Here is a 25,065-nt window from a genome sequence, read left to right as displayed (position 1 = left end):
GTTTATTTTTGTGTATGATGTTGAATTTTTTGGCATGATGTGGAAAACTGTGGTGTGGATTGGATGTATGTAGTGAGTGGCTGTTAAAAAAAAAGACAAGGAAAGCGAACATTTAACTTTTTCCCCACCAATGACATAATTGGGTTGCCTCTGTGTAATAGTTGTTTGAGTACTCCTCGCTCTAGTGAACTCCTGCATTTCCAAGTGTCCACTGTCACCTAATAAAAGCAACAAAGAAGCTTGAGTAACTTTTATTTCTGCATAGCTGTGTGAATGGGTGGGAAGGTGAATGTTTGAAAGAATTAATGGATGCATAAAATGGTGGATGGATGGGTGAGAGAAGGGTTGAATGGATACATTCATGAATGAATGAGTGAAAGGATGGATGTAAACATGGATGAGTGAAAGGGAAGAAGGATGGATACATGGATGGATAAATGGATGTGTGAAAGGCTGGATGGATGGACGTGTTGAATGGGTGGATGAACGCATGATGGATGGATGGTGGGTGAAGGATGGATGTAAGGATGGATGAGTGAAAGAATCCATTAATGAGTGGAAGGGAAGACAGATGAACTGCTGGATAAAAGGGTGGATGAATGGATGGATGGATGAGTGAAAGGGTGAATGGATGGAAGAATGAGCGAGTTAAAAGGTGGATGAATGAGTGAAAGTATAAATGGATGAATACATGTTTGAGCAAAATGGTGGATCACAGGTGAGTGAAAAGATGGGTGGGTACATGCATGGATGAATGATAAAAGGATTGATGTAGGGATGGATGATTGTAAGAGGAAGGATAGATGTATAGATGAGTGAGTGAAAGAATGAATAGACAGATGGATGAGTGAGTGAGTGAATGGATGGATGGTGGAAAATTGGATGGATGAGAGTAAGAATGGATGGATAGGTGAGTGAAAGGATGGATCAATGAGTGAAATGGTAAATGGCTGGAGTCAGTGGAAGGGTGGATGGATGAGTGTAAGAATGGTTGTAAGGATGGATGAGTGAAGGAATGGATGATTGAAAGGAAGGATAGATGGATGGCTGGGTGAAAGGGAGCCAAAGACACACAATTGATGGATGAAATGCATAACAAATCAAAACATTCACCGCCAGTCAAGAGATCTGGGTTAAATCCATAATTCTTTTGCTCACCATGCCACCCCAGTTTAGACCTGGCCATATGCAAATCAGTCTTGACCCAGTGCCTCATGGGAACAGTCCATCCGGAACTGCCAAGCCAGGTCATCCCTGGACCGGAAACAAGCATCCTAGGACCGATGGATAAGTGGAAGAGTAAATGGGTGGACAAATAAGTGAAAGAGTAAATGGATGAGTTAGTGAAAAGATGTATGGGTAAAAAAAGGTAGATGGATGGATGGATCTATCAATGGATCAATGGATGGTTCAAAGAGTGATGGCTGAGTAAAAGGATAGATGGTTGAGTGAAAGAGAGGATGGATGGGTCTATAAAGTGGATGGTTGGATAAGTGAACACTGGCTCACCTTGCCGGTTAACTGTATGCAAGATCGAATAGTAGTCTGCAGAGTCTCTGATCAATTCAAGTACTTCATTGAAATGAAATCTGGTCTTTTGTTTAGAATTGCTATAAGTTGAAAACGTGCGACTGCATGAACTATAGACATTTGATCACCTTTTACAGCTTTCTGATTGCATTTGAATTTCTATGGAATTTTTACAGTCTCCTTTGAAAAGTCATGTCAGTCAGAGTCAACTGAAAATGTATTTATATAGCTCTTAGTACCCCTGATGAGGCAAAAAGGCTGACTGGCTTGCTCTGTCTGTCTGCAGTCATTAAAACAACAAATGTCCTTCATTGAAACTTGACTATACTGAGAAGTGAGAGGCAATGTGATCTCTCATTTGCCTGGAAGAAATACGATTACAATTTTTGTATTTCTGCACAGCACAAGCAGAACAATACACGATTGTAGCATGAAATTAGAAGGCGGTATAAACTCCAAATATACATGAATTGCTACGACAGCTCATTATTTTTGTAATATTGGGGGGGCCATGCTTAAAATCTGATCCCTGCCTAGAATTTCTGTGCACTAAAGTAATGCTCTGATCACATACTTTGAAAAGTAATTGTCCATCAAGCTTCAGACTGAGGGAGGCTTTGCAGAGGGAAACGCTAGAATGACATTTTTTTGTTCACGCAACTTCGTTAAAATGGATATTGGAATCCATGAAAACACAATTTCCACATACAGTATTTGTGAAAACAAAACAGTTCCTTGATGTTACTCAGCACTACTATTTTTTTTTTTTTGTAAAAATTTTTTATTTTGCATATAACAAAAAGGGAAAAACACAAGAAAGCCGCACCGACGTGCCGCACATGTCCCCACACAGGGGGAAAAAAAGCAACTTAAAATGGTGGTGACGCTACATCGCAAAGATAAAGATCAGTCAATCAGTCCAGGTACCTGCAAAAAGAGAAGCCATAAGGAAAAGCCACATTGGTGCTGAGTCTTGCTAAATCAAAATGTCCCATCAAGCAGGTCTTCAGGCTATACAAAACCATGGAAATGAACCAACCGGTGAAAATAGGCACCTCGGTTGCAACAGAGGAAAAGAAAGAGAAAGTGCAACTCCCCAGTTCCCCCCTCTCCCCCCCCCATGACGGTGACGCATACATGCCACATTCATTCAGCAGGCACACTAAATTTGGAAGAGGTGTAAAGATCTCAATGATGCTGGGCAAACAGCCGAAGGCAAGCCAGTAGACAGGAAGGTTACCAGAGGACCCCACACGTGCTTAAAGTTCTTGTAATTACCGAGGAAGATGTCCGCCATTCTTTCCAGGCTCAAAAGCCTCCAAAGTCTCGTGTGCCAAAGGGATATCGCTGGTGCCTCCTTCCGTTTCCAAGCCGCCGCCAGTGTGAGCTTGGCTGCCCCCAAGCACAGCCACAGAATCTTTTTATCCGAGCGCGTCTGGTGTTCAAGACCGGGGTCCCGCAGGCCCAATAGCACAAAGGCCATAGAGTCCTCAATAGGATATTGAAGGATATCCTTGATATGGGAAAGAATTTCATCCCAGTACGGCCTGATCACCGGGCAGTCCCACCAAATGTGGCGGAAGTCCCCCAGAAGTCCACATCCCCTCCAGCACTTATCCGAGGCAGCCGGGTAGATACGGTGGAGCCGAGTCGGACACATATACCATTGCGTGAGAGTCTTTAAGTGAGCCTCCCGCAAGTGGATCGAGTGGTTAAATTGGTTCATGTCCCTCCAAAGCGCTGACCATTCGGCGTCGGTGACATCCCTGCCCACCATTTCCTCCCATTGCTCCATATACCGTGGCCTAGGTGACAATTCAGATTGAAGCAGTAACTGATATAGAAAGGAAATGGCTCCCTTCATGGTAGACGTCCGTAGCAGAAAAGCCTCAAATTTCGAGGGAGGCCTCGTAGCTGCCTCCAGCACTCCTGGTGACGTGGCCCAATGTAGCAATTGGACATGCCTATACCTATCAGTCTGCGGCACCTGGTAGTCCCATATACAGTTAGCAAAGGTCAGAGGATCAGAGCCATGAAACAGGTGAAGCAGCGCCCTGCACCCACCTTCCCTCCATGCGTCAAAGGGTCCCTCGGCAAGCGCCGGTGGAAAGGCCGGGTTGAAATGCAATGGCGTGAACGGAGATGGGAAGGTTGTCCACCGCTCATTGCCAGCCAGGGTGTCCCAGACCTTCATCGTAGTGCTCGTGGGGGTACTGATGTAAGCATTCAAAGGGCGGTCTTTCTTCGGTTTCCAGGCTAAATCCCAGATGGACCGACCCGCCACACTCCGGTCCATATGCAGCCAATGTTTTTCGGATAGCTGCTGCGACCATTCCACCATGACCCTCAATTGGGCCGCCTTATAGTATAGGTGCAGGTCCGGGAGACCAACCCCACCCTCCGACCGAGGTCGGCGCATGACTGTGAAGGACAGACAGGCTCGGCCCCCTTGCCAGATAAATTTCAGTATCTGCGTTTTGAGCTGTCGGAAGTAGGCGCTTATCCAGTGGAATAGGTAGAGCTGGAACAGGTATAAATATTTGGGGAGAAGGACCATTTTAATTGCATGTATCCTGCCCAACCAAGACAGGAATTTAGGTTTCCACCTCTCCAATTCTGCCCGGGTCTTCGTCGGGAGGGGTGGGAAGTTGGCCGCGAACAGTTTACCTACCGTCGGAGTCAGGTGTACTCCCAGATAAACAATCAAGCGGGATGCCCATGCCAATGGTGTCAACGCCCGTACTTGAGCCACGTCAGTTTGCGATAAAGTCAGATTCAAAATGTAAGACTTGCCATAGTTTACTTTAAATCCCGCCACATCTTCAAATTCAAGCAAAATTTCCCTAACGCAGGGCAAAGAACCAGCCGGATCCGCCACCGAGAGCAGGACGTCGTCCGCGAAGAGCGAGATTTTATGTTGCTCTCCCGTGAACGGTATGCCCTTCACGCCTTCATGTTCCCTCACCGCCATCGCCAGAGGCTCAATACTGAGCGCGAATGTAAATAAAATGTAAATGTAGTTGAGCTTATATAGCGCACAGCTACCCGCAGTGGGTGTCCCGGCGCTTGCTTAGGGAACCCGTCCTGATATTCCCCTGTGTGATAGCCCCAGCGGGTATCCACAAGGTGAAAGTCAGGCATCCCGCCGCGAGGGGCCGTCGTGGAGATTAAGCAAGCTATTGCCCAGAGTCGCAGAGTGTGAACCCGTGAGTCGAGAAGGCACCGGAACGAGAATTATCGAGTCCATGGAATTTTTAGCCCAAGACCCGCCGAGGCGGGGAATTGAACCCTGGTCCAGGACCGATCTCAGCTTCTGGGTCTGCCGCCTCTAACCCCTGAGCCCCTCTCTCCACTGCGAACAGCAGGGGAGAGAGGGGACACCCCTGTCTGGTGCCCCGCGAATGTGGAAAGAAGGCCGTTAGGTGGCCATTCACTGCCACTCTCGAGCGTGGGCTGCAAAAGTTTGCCTTCACCATAGTGATGAATTTGTCAGAAAAGCCGAAGGCCATTAGCGTATTAAACAGAAAGCCCCAATCCACTCGGTCGAAGGCCTTCTCCGCGTCCAGGCCCACCAGCACAGCCGGTATGCGGAACCTGTCCGCCTTTTCGATGAGGTGAACCACTCTACGGGTATTATCGTGGGTCTGGCGACCTTTAATAAAGCCAGATTGGTCTGGGTGGATAATCGCCGGCAACAGATCCTGTATGCGGCTCGCCATAATCGCCGAGTATAGTTTTGCGTCAATGTTAAGTAAGGCTATGGGGCGAAACGAAGCACAATGCTCCGGGTCCTTCCCTGGTTTCGGCAAGACCGTAATCACCGCCTCGGCCAGGGTCCCTGTGTTCATTCCGGACGACGCCATATCATTAAAGAGAGCGACTAGAAAATCACACAGCTCGGTAGCATACGTCTTGTAAAAGACCGCAGTGTAACCATCCGGACCCGGGGCCTTGTGTAATTTCAAATTTTTGATGGCGGAGAGAACCTCTTCTCTGGAAATTGGCGCCTCCAACAGGTCGTTCCATTCTCTAGATACTCGAGGTAACGGCAAACGTCGTAAGAACCCTCTTTGTGTTTCTGCATCCAGATTGTCACCTGTATACAACTCGGCGTAAAAGCGTCCAAAAATGTCCGCCTTCGTTCCGTCCCGATGTTGCAGCACACCTGCAGCATCCCTGATCCCTCCTATGTATTCCCGCTCCCTCCTATCCCGCAGTTGCCGCGCCAGATGTTTACCAACCTTGTTACCGCATGAATATGATTGTCGCCCCAGTCGCAGAAGCGTAAGCTCGGCCCTATTGGCATAGTGCGCCTTTACTTTACCCCTCACCGCTGTCAGCGGGTGGAGGGTCACCCTCGAGGGGTTGAGTTTGTGAGCACGTTCGAGCTCGACCACCTCAGCTTCCAAGGCCTCAGGTTCCTTCCTCCGCAGGGCGTTAATCTGCGAGTTGAGTCCCAGACATGTGCCCCTGATCGTAGCTTTAAAGGCGTCCCATGTGGTCGACAGTGAGGTGTCCGACGGGGGATTAAGGTCAAAGAATTCTCTGATAGCAAGTCGCAAGGCCTGATTAGATGTATCGTTCCTGATCACCGACGCCGGGAAATACCACTTCCGATGCGACGCACCAGTTGGCGACCAACGAAGGCTAAGCACCAAGAGACTATGGTCCGAAACAGAGATTGGAAGAATGGCGGCATCCACCACGTCCCCGCGTAGAGATTGGCTAAGGAAAATGGAATCCAAACGGGAATAGGAATGATGCACGTGGGAGAAGAATGTGTAATCCTTTGTGGTAGGGTGGAAAAAACGCCAACCATCAACTAGTCCCAGCTCCCCCACCTCATGCTGTGACGAAGCAGAAAACACCCCCGTGCCCGCCCTATGCCCCCCTGAGCTGTCCATATCCTTGTCCCACACCAGATTAAAATCCCCCAGCAAGAATAGATGACCCTCCGCAAAGTCTCCAACCTTCAACAACAAATCCTGTAAATACTTATTCTGGCCTACGTTGGGCAAATAAACCACCACAAAAGTGCACAGTCGACCTTGAATAAGCCCTTTGACCATCAACCAACGGCCTTCCTTATCGTGACGCACCTCCACCGGTTGAAAGTGCAACGCAGCTCGGAAAAGGAGTGCCACCCCCCTGTGTTTCGTAGCGGCGGAGGACCTATAAATAATGGGATAAGCCCTATGGCGGAGCCGCATCTCATCTTTCCGTGCTAAGTGGGTTTCTTGCAACCCCACTATGTCAAGGTGATGATCCACCACATATTCCCACACCTTCTGCCTCTTCTGCGGTGAATTCATGCCCTTAATGTTCCATGTCCCTATGCTAATCTGCATTACAGAAATGGACCCCAAAAATCTCTCCTGTCACTCCAATTGTCCCCCTCCCCATGCTTAGACAACCCCCGATCCAAGGGACGTCCAGGTAGTCCGCCACTCTCTCCCCACCATAACCCAAAACTCGCCATCCAGCCACAGCAATGTTATCCACGATGCCAACTCGCACGTACACCAACAGCCATCCATCCAGCAGTCCCCCGTTCCCACCGTCATGGGACCCCCCCAACACCCCAAGCTCCCCATCTCCAACCCCCCCAGTCGAAAAACAACCAATAGCAAGAACAAAAGCAAAACTGTGAAAGCAAAGACAGTACTCATCGTGTCCAGAGGTCCATAGTCCGAAAGGGGCCTTCCTTTCAGGAAGTAGGCCGGGGGGACCAATACGGTATCCCCCATGGCCACGGTCAAGGGTGTCTCCTCCAAAAGTACATTCATACCCCTAGACCAGGAGGCCAGAACCCCTCCGGTGCCGATCCATCAGCAAGAAAGAGGTCACGCCGCTCCGGAGCTTTGCTGCGTATCAGGTAATGTAGCCGAAGCCACCGATGCCACCGCGTTGCCCCGCTCCTGCAGGCTGGTAGTGAGGTCCGGTCGCCGCCGATCAGGGGAAGCGCCCACCCTGTGCCAGGAAGACGAGCGATGGCGCCTCCGAGACGGAGAAGCAGTTGCTTCCTGTGAAGGCGGTACATCCTCCAGGCCCAAGAGGTCCTTCGCCACCTGGAGCGAGCGAATCTGTGCGAGCCGGTTCTGCCATCGAAAGATGATTCGAAATGGATGTCCCCACTAGTAAGCGATGCCACACTCTCTCAGGAAGGCAGTCACTGGGCGGAACTCCCTTCGCTTCCGTAGTGTGGAGGCCGCTAAATCCTGATACAGCTGAGGGCGGTGGTCCCTGAACTGCAATGATGTGATTGCCCTGGCTTTGCGGAGGATACGCTCTTTCACCTGAAAGTCATGAACACATACAAGAATGTCAGGAGGGGGCCCCCCCCTCGTCTGGGCAACCCCACTCTATGCACCCTGTCCATCCGAATTTCCCGCGTATCCTCTTCATCCAGTATCTGCAGGAACAGGTCTTGGACATATCCACGCAGGTCTCCTGCCTCACCATCCCAGGGCACAGCTCGGATACGGATGTTGTTCCTGCGGGAACGGTTTTCTAAGTCCTCCGTGTGTGTCTGTAAGTCCAGGTTCTGCTCGGTGAGGCGGATGATATCCTGCTGCAACAAGTGCACATCGTTGGCCATACTTAAATCATGGTTCCCCAGAGTCGCCACCCTCTTGCCTATACCGTCCACGTCCCTCCGCACCTCCCGTAGATCGGAGGCCAATTGCGCGCGGAGCTCGGAGATGTCTTCCTTAATGGAGGCAAAGAGTTCAGTCATAAAAGCCTTCGTCGCCGGCGCCTCATCGTCCGACTGCTTCGAGGAACCACTAGCTCCTGGGGATGCCGGTTGCTGGGAAGATTTCAAAGTGCCATCCTTCCCCGGGCGCCCCTTGCTCTGCACGTTAGACATGGTGGCAAGCAGCACTACACCCAAGCGCCACGCGGCCAAACTAGTCCCAGTCTAGAACCCAGTGACCAAGCCTCGAACTATAGGGCCGTAGTACTTCTGAAGAAACGTTCACGGCCCACTCCGCAGCCCGGGTCTTCGTTCCCTAGGCTTTACAAGCGTCCAGGGTAAAGCTCAAGCTTGCGGACGACCCAAAGTCCAATGGCGGCCATGCATGAATGCCGTCGCTATCCCGTAGGCCGCGTCCTCCTCCTGCACAGATCGGGCCTCACCGGAGCTCGCCGACCTGGCACCGCTCCCCACCACCAGTCTCGCTCAGGGCCACAGCCACTGCCCAGTCTCGCCGCCACCGGTGTTCAGATGCCTCGGGCCTCCTCTCGGCGAACACCGCCGGGCACTGTTAAACCTCCTCCTCCAAGCCTCGTGGGCCCGCTCCACGCCACAAGCTAGATGACTCCAAGCCACCCCTGTAGCAAGATCCGCCGCCTCGCCGATTCAGCGCGGTTCTCCACCTTCAGCCAGCTTCGGAGCTTCCAGGCGGGATCTCAGGAGCTCCGCCTTCCTCCTACATCGGCCGCCAAGACCCAAGAAAGTCCGGGGTCGCGCAGGCCACAGAGCTCAGTCGGTCCTGTGGTCGATCTCGAAGTCTCTCCGCCCCACCGACGGCACCAAACCTCCCTGCTATGCCAGGGGGACTTCCGCAGCACCTTTGAAGTGAGACCGCTCCCTCAGGACCCTCAGGACCCTCAGGACCGTGCTATAAGATGCTTTGTCGGATCAGCGCCGGAGCGGCTCGGAAAGGCGTCCTACTCCGCCGCCATCTTGGCCACTCCCCCCAGCACTACTATTTTTTAATCAAAACTTACAGATATTGACCTTGAGGAATGAACTGGAGTGCAGTGAGTACTCAGAGGGTGATTCAAGAGCTGTGTATTTTAAGGTATGTTCTAGTACTAGTGCGCTTACGTTGGGGCTGTTGCTGAGCAGCTGTATTTAGTGGCTTGAAGTGCTACACCTAAATAATTATGTTGCACTGATTGAGGCTGCAAGGCAAAACCTCAAAGGAACTAATAAGGTTTGCAAATAATATGTTGAGCGTCACGCTGTTGGCTTCATCGCGGTACTGGTTGCTTTCACTTCTACAGGTTTAGCTCATTAGGAATGGATTCATGCTTGTTGTTTGCACTGTTACATTGTGTGGCCTACTGTATGTTTTGTATGTAGGCACATGACCAATTTCACTGTAAAAAAAAGGCTTTTTTGTACATAATGTGTATAATTTAAAGAAGGAAGCAAGCACATTAAGATAATTATTAGAAAAATAGATTATGTAAATTATCCGCTTAACCGCGGCAGCAATTCCGCACATGGTCGTGCTCATCCACTGCACTCAGTAAACAGACCGCCGAATGGCCACCCATCATTGTCCATGTTGACACCACTCTGTGCTGCCTCCAATCCTGCAAAAGACCATAAGTAGTCTGACATGCCCAGCGCGGAATGTTTTTTTTATCAGACCGCTCCATTCTTGTCCATGTTACCCCCCACATGCCCTCCCCCTGTGTTTCCTCCCACCCTCCCTCCAATCACCAGTCATACCAAAAACATCACTTTTCAAAGCAAAGGCATCCTACCCTTAAATGTTGTTGAAAATGCACAATAAGAGGCTACTAAAAACTACCACTGTCCTCACGTGCAGAGCCCTTAGTACCTGTAAATGTCGAAGCGTGCTCATGTTGGTTGAAGAAATTAAGGCACAAAAAAATAGTTATTCAAATATGGTACTAATAGAAACATTTCTCAAAATCATTGGAATGTTTACAATAAAACTAAAACAATGACGCGCATCGCTGCTGTGCAAGCAGACCTGCATTAATTTATGTAATCTATTTTTTTAATAACTTTCTTAATGTGCTTGCTTCCTTCTTTAAATTATACACATTATGTACAAAAGTGTGTTGTGTTCATATGTTATCTCGTGCTTGCCTGTTTCGCGCTGGCATTCACGTGCACAGACTCGCGCCTACCTCGCGAGTGTATTTACTTTCAAATGCATCTCGTGACATGTATCCTTTCAAATGTGTATTCCTCGTGACATGTATTCTTTCAAATGTGTATTCCTCGCTACACTGTGCTGTTTGCAATGTACCATACTATGTTATTCAGTGAATGTAAATCAGTTACTGCTGTTGCACGGAGCCATCGGATGTGTGCTGGGGATTGCCTCCTATCTTGGAATAAACTTACTTTCTACACAATTTGTATTCCTGGATATTGATTTAACAATTTGGCGACGAGGGACGGAGCATTTACGGACCATTTGGAGGCATTTCCTGACATTTAATCTTACTTTATTAATTTCCGATGGATTTTGAACACGTTGCTGAATATTAATACGTGCTTCATCACTTCAATTTCAACGAGATTTGACTACAACAAGTCGGACGATCACCGATCTACTGTGGTTTGATTTTAAATTAATTTACCTTTCCTACGCACCTCTATTTGTCTTCTCTCCAGTTTTCTGCCGCGCTGTGTGTATGCGCATACACTCTCCGTGTGGATGATTGTGAGCGGAAGAGGATTGTGGGCGGAAAATGATCAGCGTATTTCCGTGAGACGCTACTCTTCGCCTATATTAGTGAAAAGTAAAGAGGTGACTTTCTTTTTCTCCGTTTTCTACCAGTTACTTAAAAAAAAAAAAGGTAAAAGTCATTTCATGGTCTACGGAGTGAGAGGAAGAAAGGAAAGGAAAGTGAATTCTTTGATTTTGCTTTAGCAAATACTGAGTTTAAACAGCAACACATCGTTCTTCTGGAAGGAACTTGGAACTACTCGTTTTTTTCCTCCTTCACCAACTATTTACAAGTACTTTGACTTATCTTCATTGGGTTTTACCATCTTATTTACATTAACATTTATTTAATTATTTTTTTTTTATTTTCTTAAATTGAGAGCAAAGTGCTTATACATTTACATTGAATATTGATCAAGCCTTTATTTTCCTTCATTATGTGTGCACAAGGGTATACTCTTTCCCCACCACAAAGTTACTGGTCGGCAGGTGGTTCTCCTTGTATGCCGTGGATAGAATGGAAGGCTTACTTCCTAAATTACATAGAAACTTTAGATGCAAATGGGAAGATGAAAGCTCCTGAAAAAAAGGGTATCTTTTTGCATTCCTTAGGACCAGAGGGTCTGAAAGCCTTTAATCAATTGCCCATTTCACAAGCCAGTGGAGATATGAATGTTTTTGATAAGGCTATTTATGATTTTGACAAATATTGTTCTCCTAAAGTATGTATAGGAATTTCTAGATTCAAGTTTTTCCAGAGAAAACAGTTAACTGAGGAATCTGTTGACAATTTTGTATCTTCTTTAAAAACTCTTGCATTAGATTGTAAATTTGGCAACTTACAAGAAGATCTAATTAGAGATCAGGTGGTCATGCACTCAAAAAACGAAACTATACAAGAGAGATTGTGGATCAATGGTGACGAGAACTTAGATTTCATTATTGTAAGAAAAGCAGAACTCTCTTGTAGGAGTGCACAACAAGTCAAAGGGAAGGAAGTCTCTGCCAGTAAAGACATTGTGTCAAAGATTAATCAAAAGTATGATAACAAAAATAGAGATCCTTCTAAAAAGAGACAAACTTTTCCTCCAAAAGGAAATTCTGAAAATTCCAAGAGTGATTTAAGGTGTTTTAGGTGCAACAGTGAGTCACACTTAGCCAATAACAAAATTTGTCCAGGTCTAAAACAGAAATGTTCAAGCTGTGGCTTAATGGGTCATTTCACTTCTGCATGTAGAAGGGGTAAAGTTAACCAGAAGGTGAAGTGCATTGAATTAAGCGACTATAGTGATGATGAAGACCTCACTAATTATTCTAACAACTGTTCTTTTGTTCTTAATATAAAAGAATCTGTCATCCTGAATGTAAATGATACCACTATTAAGAAAAAGCCTTTATGTGATATGATTATTGGTGGTGTAAAGATCAACATGTATGCAGATTCTGGATCTCCTTATTCTATAGTGTGTGAATCTGTTTGGAATAAAATGTTTGTGCCTAGGTTAGGCAGTCATCTAGAGAAAAGTGACATCAACCCTGAGGGATATTCTGGCGGAACGATAGATATCTTAGGGTTCAGGACTCTAGTCTTCAGATTTAAAAATAGAAAATGTATTGCAAAATTATATGTTTCAAAGAAAGGTCCTTCAGTGCTTAGTTGGTTTGATTTTGGTAAGCTTGATATCATACTTGATCCCAATAGTCCCAATCCTGTGATGTTAGTTGATGAACAGAATGGGATTTCTTCACTAATGTTAAGTAAATTTCCTAATGTTTTCTCGAAAGGTATTGGGAGGTTAACCAACTTTAAACATGAAATTCGGTTAAAAGAGAACTCTTGCCCAAAGGTGCCAAAAGCAAGAAATATACCTTTTGCTGTCAGAGAAGAAGTAAAAAATGAGTTAGATGGTTTAGTGGAAGGGGGCATAATAGAAAGAATTGAATCATCTGAATGGGTTTCGCCCATAGTGGTTGCCAGACGGGCCAATGGTAAGGTGAGACTCTGCATTGATCTTCGCCACCTCAACAATAATATCATTGTAGATCAGTTTCCCCTTCCCCGTATTTCAGAAATGCTATCTGTGGTTGGTGGTTCTAAGTTTTTCTCAACCATCGACTTATCTGCGGCTTACCACCAGATAGAACTTAGTGAAAAAAGCAAAGATTTAACTGCATTCATTACACCTTTTGGGTGTTTCAGATTCAACAGGATGCCTTTTGGTTTGGCATCTGCGGCAGCCATTTTTCAAAGAGTAATGCAAGATATTCTGAAAGACTGTAAAAATGCCATCTGTTTTCAGGATGACATTTTGGTGTTTAATGATGACAAAGATAAACATATCTCTGCTTTAGAAGAGGTTTTAGGTGCACTGAATGCACATGGCCTCACTATTAAGCACGAAAAGTGTAAATTTGGTGTTCATTCTGTGAATTACTTGGGGCATGAACTCTGTGAAGAAGGTATCAAACCTAAACCTTCTCTTTTAGAAGCCATTAAATCTGCCCCTCATCCTAAATCAAAGGACGATGTGAGATCATTTTTAGGGTTAGTGGAATTTTACGCCAGGTATGTACCTGATTTTTCATGCAGGACATACAGCATTAGGCAGTTAATTAAGAATAGAGTTGCTTTTGAATGGACCAATGAATGTGAGAAGGAGTTTTGTGATGTGAAAGGTGCCATTTGTTCTGCCAATGCTCTTTCCTGTTTTGATCCATCTTTACAAAACATCATCACCACTGATGCTAGTTCGAAGGGTCTGGGGGCTGTGTTTACTCAAAAGACTAAGGAAGGAAAAGAGGTCATTATTGCACATGCTTCTAGGGCTCTTACTCCTGCTGAAGAAAAATACTCCACAATAGAAAGGGAGACTTTAGCGTGCATATGGGCTTTGGAACATTTTAGAGTATTTATTTGGGGTAAAGAATGTGTACTGAGGAGTGATCATAAACCACTGGTACGTCTTCTTACCACTGAAGGGATGTTGAGAGCCTCTGCTCGTATTGCACGTATGTCCATGCGCTTACAAGATTTCATTTATGACATACAATATGTACCCGGGAAAGAAAATGTGTCTGCTGATTTTCTGTCAAGGATGCCTTTACCTATTCAAGAAGATTTGCATAATGAGTGGGATGATTTTCAAATTGCTTTGATTCATGATGAAGGTCCTATTTCCATTGATCAGACTCTGTGGAGAGAGAAATTTGAAGTTGATGAAACCTTAAAAAGTGTGACAAATTATGTTACAAGTGGCTGGCCTGATAAAAAGTATCTTGATTCTAGTTTGAAGAGCTTCTGGGAAGTAAGATCAGAGCTTTCATGTTGTGAAGATATCATTAAGAGAGGTGAACGTATTGTCCCACCTACAGGTGCGAGGAAGGTTATTGTTTTACAAAGTCATGAAGGGCATAGTGGCATGGTCAGAACTAAACAGCTAGTCAAGCGTTTATTTTGGTGGCCTGGGATGGATATGTTTATTGAGCGAATGGTTAGGAATTGTGTTGTTTGCGCGAACTCTGACAAGTCATTAGTCACCCTGAAACCAAATATGGGTGTGCACACCATTCCTGACAATCCATGGGAGACCATTGCTATTGACATTATGGGCCCCGTTGGTTATGATTCTAAGTATGTAATTGCAGCTATTGACGTTTTCTCTAAATGGCCTGTGATCAAAATTGTTCAAGGAATAGATACTGATTCAGTACTATGTTTCTTAGATAGAGTTTTCATTGAGGAAGGACTGCCAGTAAGGATTATATCTGATAATGGAGTTCAATTCAATTCGAAAAAAGCCAATGATTATTTTGCAAGGCTTGGCATAGTACACTCTACCACCTCTTTATATAATCCCAGTGGCAACGGAGTTATAGAGAGGTTCAATAGAGTTCTCAAGAGTGCCATACAGTCTGTTGGCAAGGATGATAAGAAATGGGAGATTGAAATCTTTAAAAAAATTTGGATGTATAGAACAACTATGAATTCAATGACGGGTTATTCCCCGTTTGAAATCATGAGGGGGAGAACTCCTAGGACTAAGGTGAATCCATCATGGTTAGTGAAGTCATCCTCCTCTAATGTGGATCTGAAGAAAGTCAAAGAGAACCTTATTCGTACTCACTGTTCTAATAAGAAGTACTTTGATGAGAAATTTGGTTCTAAAACGGATCCAAAGGTAGAAATTGGGATGATGGTGAAAGTTAAAAAACCCTGGAAGGTCAAGAAAGGGGAAAGTGCGTTTATGGGTCCTTTTGAGGTCATTGAAATCTTTAAAAACTCTGTAAGATTATCAGACAATAAAGTTTGGAATCTCAGTAGAATTGCTATTCTCAAGGCTGATAAAGATATTTATTGTAAAGAATCTACATTGGAAAATTCTGATTTTTCATATTTAGATGAGGATTTGAGTAGAGATGCTGTTTATGATGAACCTTGTTGCTCCACCACTAGCAACACCAATCATGGTGGAGATGTAACACCTTGTTGTTCCAACACCAGCAATTTCAATCAGGGTATTCCTCAATCCCAAGGTGATAATGTTTCTTTACAGAAAAGAACCACGAAAAAACCAAGGTGGTTGTCAGATTTTGTTGCCTATATGGTGGGAAAATTTTGAGTTTCACAATTTTTTTTTTCTTTCCTTATTTGCTTCATTTTATAAGGGAGGAAGGTGTGTTGTGTTCATATGTTATCTTGTGCTTGCCTGTTTCGCGCTGGCATTCACGTGCACAGACTCGCGCCTACCTCGCGAGTGTATTTACTTTCAAATGCATCTCGTGACATGTATCCTTTCAAATGTGTATTCCTCGTGACATGTATTCTTTCAAATGTGTATTCCTCGCTACACTGTGCTGTTTGCAATGTACCATACTATGTTATTCAGTGAATGTAAATCAGTTACTGCTGTTGCACGGAGCCATCGGATGTGTGCCGGGGATTGCCTCCTATCTTGGAATAAACTTACTTTCTACACAATTTGTATTCCTGGATATTGATTTAACAAAGTGCCTTCTTTTACAGTGAAATTGGTCATGTGCCTACATACAGAACATACTCTAGGCCACACAATGAAACAGTGCAAACAACAAGCATGAATCCATTCCTAATGATGAGCTAAACCTGTAGAAGTGAAAGCAGCCTGCACCGCAATGAAGCCAACAGCGTGAAGCTCAACATATGATTTGCAAACCTTATTAGCTCATTTGAGGTTTTGTCTTGCAGCCTCAATCAGTGCAACACAATTATTTAGTTGCAGATACAGCATGTCTCTTCGAGATAGCGCATGCAGCACATGTGCTGGTTAGGCGTGCCCTAAAAAGGTGGCATCTTTTTATTATACAAAATAGATTCCCTGAATCCCTACTAGGTTAATGTGAGTAGATCTGCATGCACAGAAGTATCAACACATGAAGACACGTAGGTATGAAATAAGAATGAAGAAAGGGAAAAAAAGACTTTGCCAACAGAACGTTGCCAATTTGTTGTAATTTCCATTGGCACTGCACTCATTTGCACTAGAATGAAACAAACCCATTAATAGTATATGATCTATCAGGTAGATTCTACCCCTTTGCTGTCAGTGAAAACTTTATGAGTCCTTTTGATGCAGTTTGGCTACTAGCCTGCACCGTATATAAGCTCCTATGCATGGGCACTCTGATATAAAGCGTTAATTTCAGAATAATTCACAAATCTAAAATACAGCTTTGGTCCCTTCTTTAGCATTGGCTTTATATGCCCAAAAACATTGTTCTTGCCTTCCACACCAAAGATGTTCCCAGTTCTCCTAGGAATGTATTACATGAAGGAGCTCATGCACATGTGGGAAGATGCTGTGTCATGTCAACACTGGTACCATGTGCATCATTGCACGAAATGCAAACAAAGTGTTCTCCCATGCAAACACACACTCTCATTGCGTCCAGCTCTGGGGGAGATTTCTTAGCACACAGCTTTGTGGAGCTACCCAACCTGCCAGTTCTCAAAGGTTTACTTTTGAATGGGCCAAAAACTATGTATGGGGAGCCTGTGAATACGCTGGGGCCCGATTTCCTATATCGTTGCCTCATGTTAAACATTGTTTGTCTTTCTTGGGGCATCTTTTCACATGTTTATGCTCCCATAATGAATACAGGATACATGTATGTACACAGAGGTAGTCACAGCTTTTCAGTTGGATGCACCCCCATGCAAAAGCAGGATCACATTCTTAGGACTGTGCTGGCATTACATCTCCTAAAGAGCATTTTATATTACAAAAGGGTCTTCATGCATCTGTGCAGCCCTTTCTCTAAAGCCAAAATGCACTGGGAGGACTAATGAGCCAATAGTTGCTATTTCTAGTGTCAAAGTAATTGGTGTAAATTAGCCCCTGGGCTGTTGTGCTAGTTTCTCACATCCACACAGTTAGTGTCTAATAATAGGCCTGCGAGTTATTATTTTCCATTAAAAGAACATTGACAAACAGTTGTGCTTTGCGTAAATAAGGTCTACCAATTTAAAGAAATATTGTTGTCTTAACATAATACATGGCATTACAAAATATAGCAGTTTTTCCTCATAAATGACCCATAATATGTTTTAGTGCTACCATAGAAGACTGTTGGTTAAAGGGATTTTTGTAGATAGATTGCTTTTTTTCAACCATGTCTATCAATATTAATAGTTTCTAAACTTCTGTAGATATTATTTTCCTAAGTGAAGTTTTTTTTTGGTTCTGCAGAATTTGAAAAAAGATCAGTTGCCGGATCCTCTTGCACCCAGTGCGCCCCACTGCTTTTAGAGCAGTGAAAGAGGGCAAAATAAAATGACAATAACTGAACATTATTATCACTTTATTTTTGGTTGCTGTGGGGCTGGGATAGGCTGGGGTGGGGCTTGTGGCTCAGGGAGGAGAAGTGGACTGTGCACTCTTAGAGGCCGATTACGATTGCGGAAGGCCCATCACCGCCAGCCATGCAGTGGCAGTCCTTCCGCAATTGGACCGCGATTTTCCCCCGCCACATTATGAAGGAATTGCTCTTGAACTGCAGCAGATGCAAACAACGTCCGCCATGGGCAATTGTTGTGATTGCCTGGCGGAGTGGTCTGCTTCAATGAAATGGTGGCAGTGCCTAGCAGGTACCATCCACCAGATCACAATGCTGTCTCCAGCCAGCCTTTCCGGGGTGGGTAAACCGCCATTGAATAGCTGGTGGAGATTGTGTTCGGGGGCCCGTTGCGGGCCCCCCATATGTTGGGGGAGGTGTGGGGCACTGGGGGGTGCCCATGGTGCCCCCCTACATTTCACTGCACCAAGTGGCAGGCACTGTGTGGTGCCTGTCACGTAGTGCAGTGAAATGCACAACATGCCATTTTAGCTTTGCGGCGGGTGCTGATGTCAGCAGCACCCACCGCAATGTAAAATGCAAGATCCGACCATCATGGTGGTGGTCGCATCCTGATCGGGTGTGTGGGACCGCCGCATGTATTGCGGACGGTCCCGGTTCCCACCACGATGGCAGACGGCCTCCAGTGCGCATGACTTCTTGGCCGGCTGTTATCGCCTTGCCAAGCAATCATGCGCACTTTGCATATTCCTCACCAGGCTGTAATGGACCACCTTGTAAGAAATATGCACTTGCTCCCTGTGCCGATCTGACCGCCTATCCACAGTGCTTAGACCAATCACAAAGCTGCATTGCAGCGTTGTGATTGGCTCTGGGGAACCTGTGTACCCAGGTGCTTCCTGCAGCTTCTTCTGGACCGGACTGGAGAAGAGAAGCAGAGGCAGAGAGGAGGCAGAAAAGGTAAGTTTTCTTTTTTAATATTTTCAAACCCCTCCTGTCGGCTCACCACACGTTTCCTACCAGCCGCCACTGCCTGCACCAGGATTTACGAGTGTAAAATTACTGCTTGTAACTTTTAACACAAAAGTGGAGACCACCCCCACCAACAAAAAAGGGAAACCATTCCTTCCAGAAATCAACTTCTGAACTGCTGCCCTAATACTCTCACATCTGGATGGTAGCAACTCTCAGCACCATGCTCTCCCAGATTCCACACTGGCATCCCTTAAGGGCATCCTTCATGCTGCGAAATGACTCATCCAAACCTGAAGAAATATAATCATATCACCCCCATCCTGATGGAACACCATTGGCTTCCCTTGCCAGCCTGCATCATCTTGAAAACCAGCTGAGTCATTTACAAAGCCATCATAACTATCACCCCAACTTATCTTGCAGGCAAGCTCACTGTCTCTGGTGGTTCTCAGTGCACCCACAGCAAGGGCACCATCAGATTGCAGACTAATATGTGTAAAAAAGAAAACAAATCAGGGCAGTAAGATTTTTCCACATATGTGCCCAGCATCTGGAACTACATCTATCAGAACTGCCCCAATTCAGGAAATATTGGAAGACTGTCCTATTTACAGAAGACTACATCACACTACATGAATTGTTCACATCCGGGAGACCTCTTCTATCACTTCTTGACTTTATACTTGTCTTTGAACCTATACCGCACTCCACTAACTTTTGGCTAGGGTGGTGTTATAGAAATGCCATATTCATACAAAAATACATGCATCACGGCAGAAATCTCCCTCGGGAAAGTATTGGGTAAATTATTAAAGTGTATTAATATATATTAATATGATCATAAAATAGATTTACATATTTATTTTAAACCTGTAATTAGCAAAATATTATGTTAGAGCATGTTACCTTAAATATTTATTAAATCATAATAAACTGAAATATATTTCATATTTTAAATAATATATCTAAAAGAAAAATTTAAGAAATCCCACAGGCAGAAATATTTCTATCTTTATTTAATATTTATTGACATTTACTCATAGTTATACAAATTTATCTAAAATAGTTTACATTTTTAACTTGGCTTAAAAGTTTACTTTGAATATTAAAATAAGTATAATAGATGTTCTTATAATATTTACACTTATATATCCATATTATCTATCTGTTTAGACATCTATCTATAAACATATAGATTTTCTTTTTGAAAAATGTTTTATTAAGGTTTTTCAACACATCTTGGCAATTCAACAAAAAATTGCAAACATGAAAGCTGGCAGGCGTAATACAGAGGTAAAATAGCAGCAGGCTAAAAACATAACACAGGTGCATCTAATAGTGATGGGAACTGCGTCATGTCCTACAAAGAAAGAGTAGCATCAGAGCTAGAAGACAAAGGTAAGGGAGACACACAAATGAGACATACACATCAAAGAATGACTCAAGCAAACCCCCCTCCTGATACATCATGGTCCCCAGATTCCTCATTCCAAACCGGTTGTTAAGAAGTATAGAAAGGAAACAAAGAGAGTAGTATGCCATTCGAGCAAGAATCTGTGTTCCAGCATCTGATGCCAACTCAGAGCAACTGGGGTGAACCCTCAATAAGCACCTAGCCCCCATGATCCATTCTTGGAAAGCTAACAAGATGGCATCCCATGCAGGCAAACTTGGAACCCGCTGAGCCCGCTGAGCCTTTTCCCTCTTGGCCCCTCTTGGCCCCTTTCACAGTCTGCCCACTTCATCAACTCCAAACACCAACTGTAAACATCAGGCCTCCGGACTGACTTCCAACACAAAGTCAATTGCCTACAGGCAGGGATCAAGGCCAGGTCTAACAACTATCGGTAGCCTTTCCAGCTGCTGAACGTTCATGAATACCTAACAAGCACAAAGAAGGGCTCAGAAGGAATTTCCTGTCTGCAGCCCCACAAACAATCTGGAGAACCATCATCCAATAGAGTAGTAAGATTGGGACTGATCAGACCATATGGAAAACATCCTCAACGTTGCAATGGGGACACTCTGAGGCCGCAGTAGGAAACATAGCATGTATACAGTGGGGAGTTCAATAGGCCCAATGTAAATAAAAGAACTGAATGAGTTTGAAGCTGGAATTTCTGGATATTTTAGCACTGTATTCCAGGACCCTCCTCCATGAGGAATCTGTGAGGGGTAACCCTAGATCTGCCTCCCATTGAGATCGAAGAGATAAGAGAGATGGACAAGCCCACTCCAATAAAGCCCTAGAAAGTAACATGACCACTTTCGCTCAACCCTTAATAAGGAAGGGATGCAGGCAGTCATATTCCGGAGGTTCAGCAACACCGGTACCCCACCACTCCTGTATGTTACATGACAAGCATCATGGAGGATGAAATGGTCCACTGGTATATCATAGGATTCCAAGAGGTCTGAAAAAGATCTCCCAGGACATCAATCCTCACTGCCGACCACTCATTGAGGCCCGATGACTGTCCTGGACAACCCCTTCACCTGATCCCCGAAAGAGGAAGCTCACGGGAGAACGGAGTCAGCATAAGTGTCCGCTGCGAGGCATGAGCCCAAACATACAACACAGTCCGAATCAGAATGTCGAAGTCCAAAATCTGGAAGCAGGAGTGGGCTTCAGAAGGAACCCCAACAAGCAATACTGGAAGGAGAGCCACACTAAGCAGTTCCTACACCTTCCCATAAAAAGGCCCATCAACAAACCACCCAGTGGAGCTGCGCCGCTAGGTGGATGTACGGCTTTACAACGCGCGCTATTACACCGTGTGCTGTTACAATGCGGTATTTTCAACGCAAGTGTCATGCCTGCCGATCCGATAAAGACGTGGTTGGCAAACGCTTGGTTGGCGAGAGCCGCTAGGGTCTGGAGAGCGCTTGCGCAAGTACTAGCGCATGCGTGAAAATACTATAAAGTCCTTTCTCCCTTATGGTACGACGCTTTGCGTTCCTTCCGGGTATTGAGCATCGATTCCGGGTCACGGTGGTGGCGTCCGGGCTTCGTCGGGAGTTCTCTGCGGTTCCTCATCATCCTCCTGATTATCGAGCACTCTTCTAGCCAGATAAGTACGAGTGCTATCCTGTTCAGAGGTAAACTCGTGTGAGTTTACAAACCAGTGCATGCTAGGCGCTGGTGTTTGTTTTGTGGTTATTTGACGAACCTCATTACGGAGTATTGTTTGCTTTAGCCTTAGAAGCAGGGGTAGTTTTATGTTGTTATTAGGAGCAACACGGATTGTGCATTTGAGCTCCAGGATTTCTTCTAAGCCTTATTTGATGACACAAAACAGGTACGACCATTTCCCTAAGGGTCAATATCTGCACGAGACAGTCTAAGGAGATACTGATTATCTCACTCATGTTTTAGGGAATCACCATTAGGATGCAGGATTTACTTCTTGTGGAGAAACAGGGAGTCATTCTTCTCACGTCACGCTAAGCGTTAGGTACTTATATATCTATTGCTCATTATACACATATCTGCCCATGTTACACACTGAGAGCTAACCTAAGATCCATATCTTATAGGAGTGTTCTTTCCTCTGCATCACACTACCTACTTTTCTGTGAAGACAAAAGAAGTGAAGTCACGTATAGGTAGATGCACTGCACGTAGTTTCCAGGTACTACGTATCCCTGTTAATTACATACATATTCACAGATATACTATACACTCTATTAATCATTTTTCTTTATTTATTAGGAGAAGGTCCTGAGGCCATAGTGAGTGCTGACCAGTTCTCTTCGCATACTGGATTTAAGATTCCTGTGTCTCCCCAACCTTTCCTTGTTTTGTTTCTCTGCTTTCCCTACATTGGCATCATCTCTTATCACCAGTATATATATACATCATTGGTGTAGAATGAACCGGTGTGGGGGAGTTGTGGACAGAGCTTCAACTCCGTGGTGTTTCCGAGACATCCTCCTACAAGGCACAACAGCAAGTCGTTACCACGACTTGCGTTGCAGGGCGTGCGGACTTAGGAATTTTTTAATTTACTATTCCAACACCAGCCTATGTACAGTAGGGAAGGTATTGGATAGTAAATTAAAAAATTCCTTGTCCTGCAGCGCCCTCCAGCGCAAGTCGTGGTAACGACTTGCGTTTTAAAAAACGCGTTGTAACGGCATGCGGTGTAACAGCCACGTCGTAAAGGCTGTTCCCCCCGCTAGGTAGTATAATTCCAATTCGAGTACAGCAAGTTCCTCCTTGGTCATTGGGCAAACACAACTTCTAGAGGGCAACATGGCGACATGAAGTGCCCCAATAAAAAGAATGAAGCAGGCTATCCAACTCCCAAAATAAACTTGGAGGCAAATCAAGCAGAAGTGCTGCAAACAAGTAAAGAAGTTACTGTAGTATAACCATTTTTGAAACTGCCACCCAGCCACCAACCAATAGAGACAATGTAGTTCAGAAGACAATGGAGCAACTTAGTCCCACCAGTACAGGCCTAAAATTCCCTTCATACAGCAAATCTAAGGAGCGATAAACAGCCACTTCAAGGTACCGCACCATGTCTCACTTCCATCTCAACGTTGGTGCAGTGGGAATAGGATCACGGTCAGGGCATCAACCCCCAAGGGATAAACACATGACTCCAATTGATCTGTAGCCCAGAGTGAGCGCGAAAGTCAGTCAGCGCCCCCACCACTGCTAGGAGGTAATTATTTCTTCTCCTAAGGTGCAACACATGCTGTCTCAGTGTACAGAGAAAGGAAAGTACAATTAAAGGAACAACTCAAGCCCTGGTAGTGAAGTCCCTGAAGACCTGTGCAGGTAAAGAGCTCCATAGCCGACACAAATAATAAAGCAAACTGGGGGAAACCCTGCTGGGTACCCCACTGCTCTGCAAATGCCTCCGATATCAAGGGACCAGTACGGATCCTGGCCATGGGACCAGAATATAGAAGCTTTGTCCATTTGACTAGGGGCACACCCAAGCCCCTGCTAAGCATTGTAATATAAAAGAAGTCCCAGCGGAGCGAGTTAAACACTTTCCTAATGTCAACAGAGATAACTAGAGCCTCTAGTGGGAGGTGCTCCTGATGGTCCAAGGCCAGAAACAATTGCTGAATATTAGGCTTAGTGCTGCACTTGGGATAAAGCCTGTTTGATCTGAGTGAACTAAAGAGCACATTTGGGGAGAAATATGGTCGCCAGAATTTTACTTAAAATTTTGTAATATGCTAGAAGCATAGAATGAGGGTGGTATGAATCAAGAAAAAGGGGTCCTTATCTTTTTTAAGGAGTGATACAATGGCTGCTCCCTGCAGGGAAGGTGGGAGCCAGCCACACTGCCATGAGTCATTGAAAGGCTACACCAGCCTAGGAACGAGGTTGGTTGCGGAGGTGGCATAAATACCCATCAAGACCAGGTGCTTTACCACACGCCATTTCCTTAATGGCTCTCCATACCTCCTGCTCAGTAATATACTCGCCCAGCTGACCCAGCACCGCTGACTCAAGGGACATTGGAGTTGCAATGTAGTCCAGCATATCCCTCCTGTCACTTGGCACTCCGAGGAGTACAGCTCCCGATAGTGATGGAGGAACAAAGCATTTATCTCCTCTTGTGTGAAGACATCACATCCTGAAGGACCACATACCTGACATATAGAATGACTGCTCCTGACGTCCTGCAACAGCTAAGCCAACATCCTGCCCAACTTATCGTGCTCTCCATGTGCACCAGCCACATGCGCCTTATAATCGAATTGGCGAAGGCGCTCCACAAGCTCAAACAGCCTCTCCCACTCCATCAGCAGGCCCTCCCTATCACCTGGGGTCCTCTCCAGACTACCCAGAAAGTCATCCAACACAGCCTCCTGGCGTCAAATGTCAGCAAGCAGCTGGGTGCGAGCCACCACTTTGCTAGAAATAGAATATCCCCAAATCAACACCTTCATAGCTTTCCACTCCACTCCCACTGACAAGGCCAAAACTGCGTTATCAGTCCAGTACTGAGAAATGTGCACCCTCAGTGAAACCCGGAAGACCTGATCATCCGAAACTGCTGGATCAAATCACCAGGGAGAAACACTAGGCATAGAGGAGGACAATGTGCATATGCTCAGCATGGTAGCATAGTCAGAATATGTTTTCACCAGATATTCCAGTCCTGCCACTTGGCCAAAAGCACCCAACAAGAATAAAGCCTGTGAAGGCGAACCTCAAGATCATGTAGTCCAGAGCAGTAGGAGTACACATTTCTAGGTAACAAACTCACCAACTATAGATTAGATCCCACTGTCCAGGCCATAGACGGGTCACTGTTGA

This window comes from Lissotriton vulgaris, chromosome 9 (genome assembly GCF_964263255.1).
Source record: "Lissotriton vulgaris chromosome 9, aLisVul1.2, whole genome shotgun sequence".
Taxonomy (NCBI): Eukaryota; Metazoa; Chordata; class Amphibia; order Caudata; family Salamandridae; genus Lissotriton; species Lissotriton vulgaris.
The sequence above is the reverse complement of the archived record's forward strand: the minus strand, read 5'-3'. Positions refer to the sequence as shown.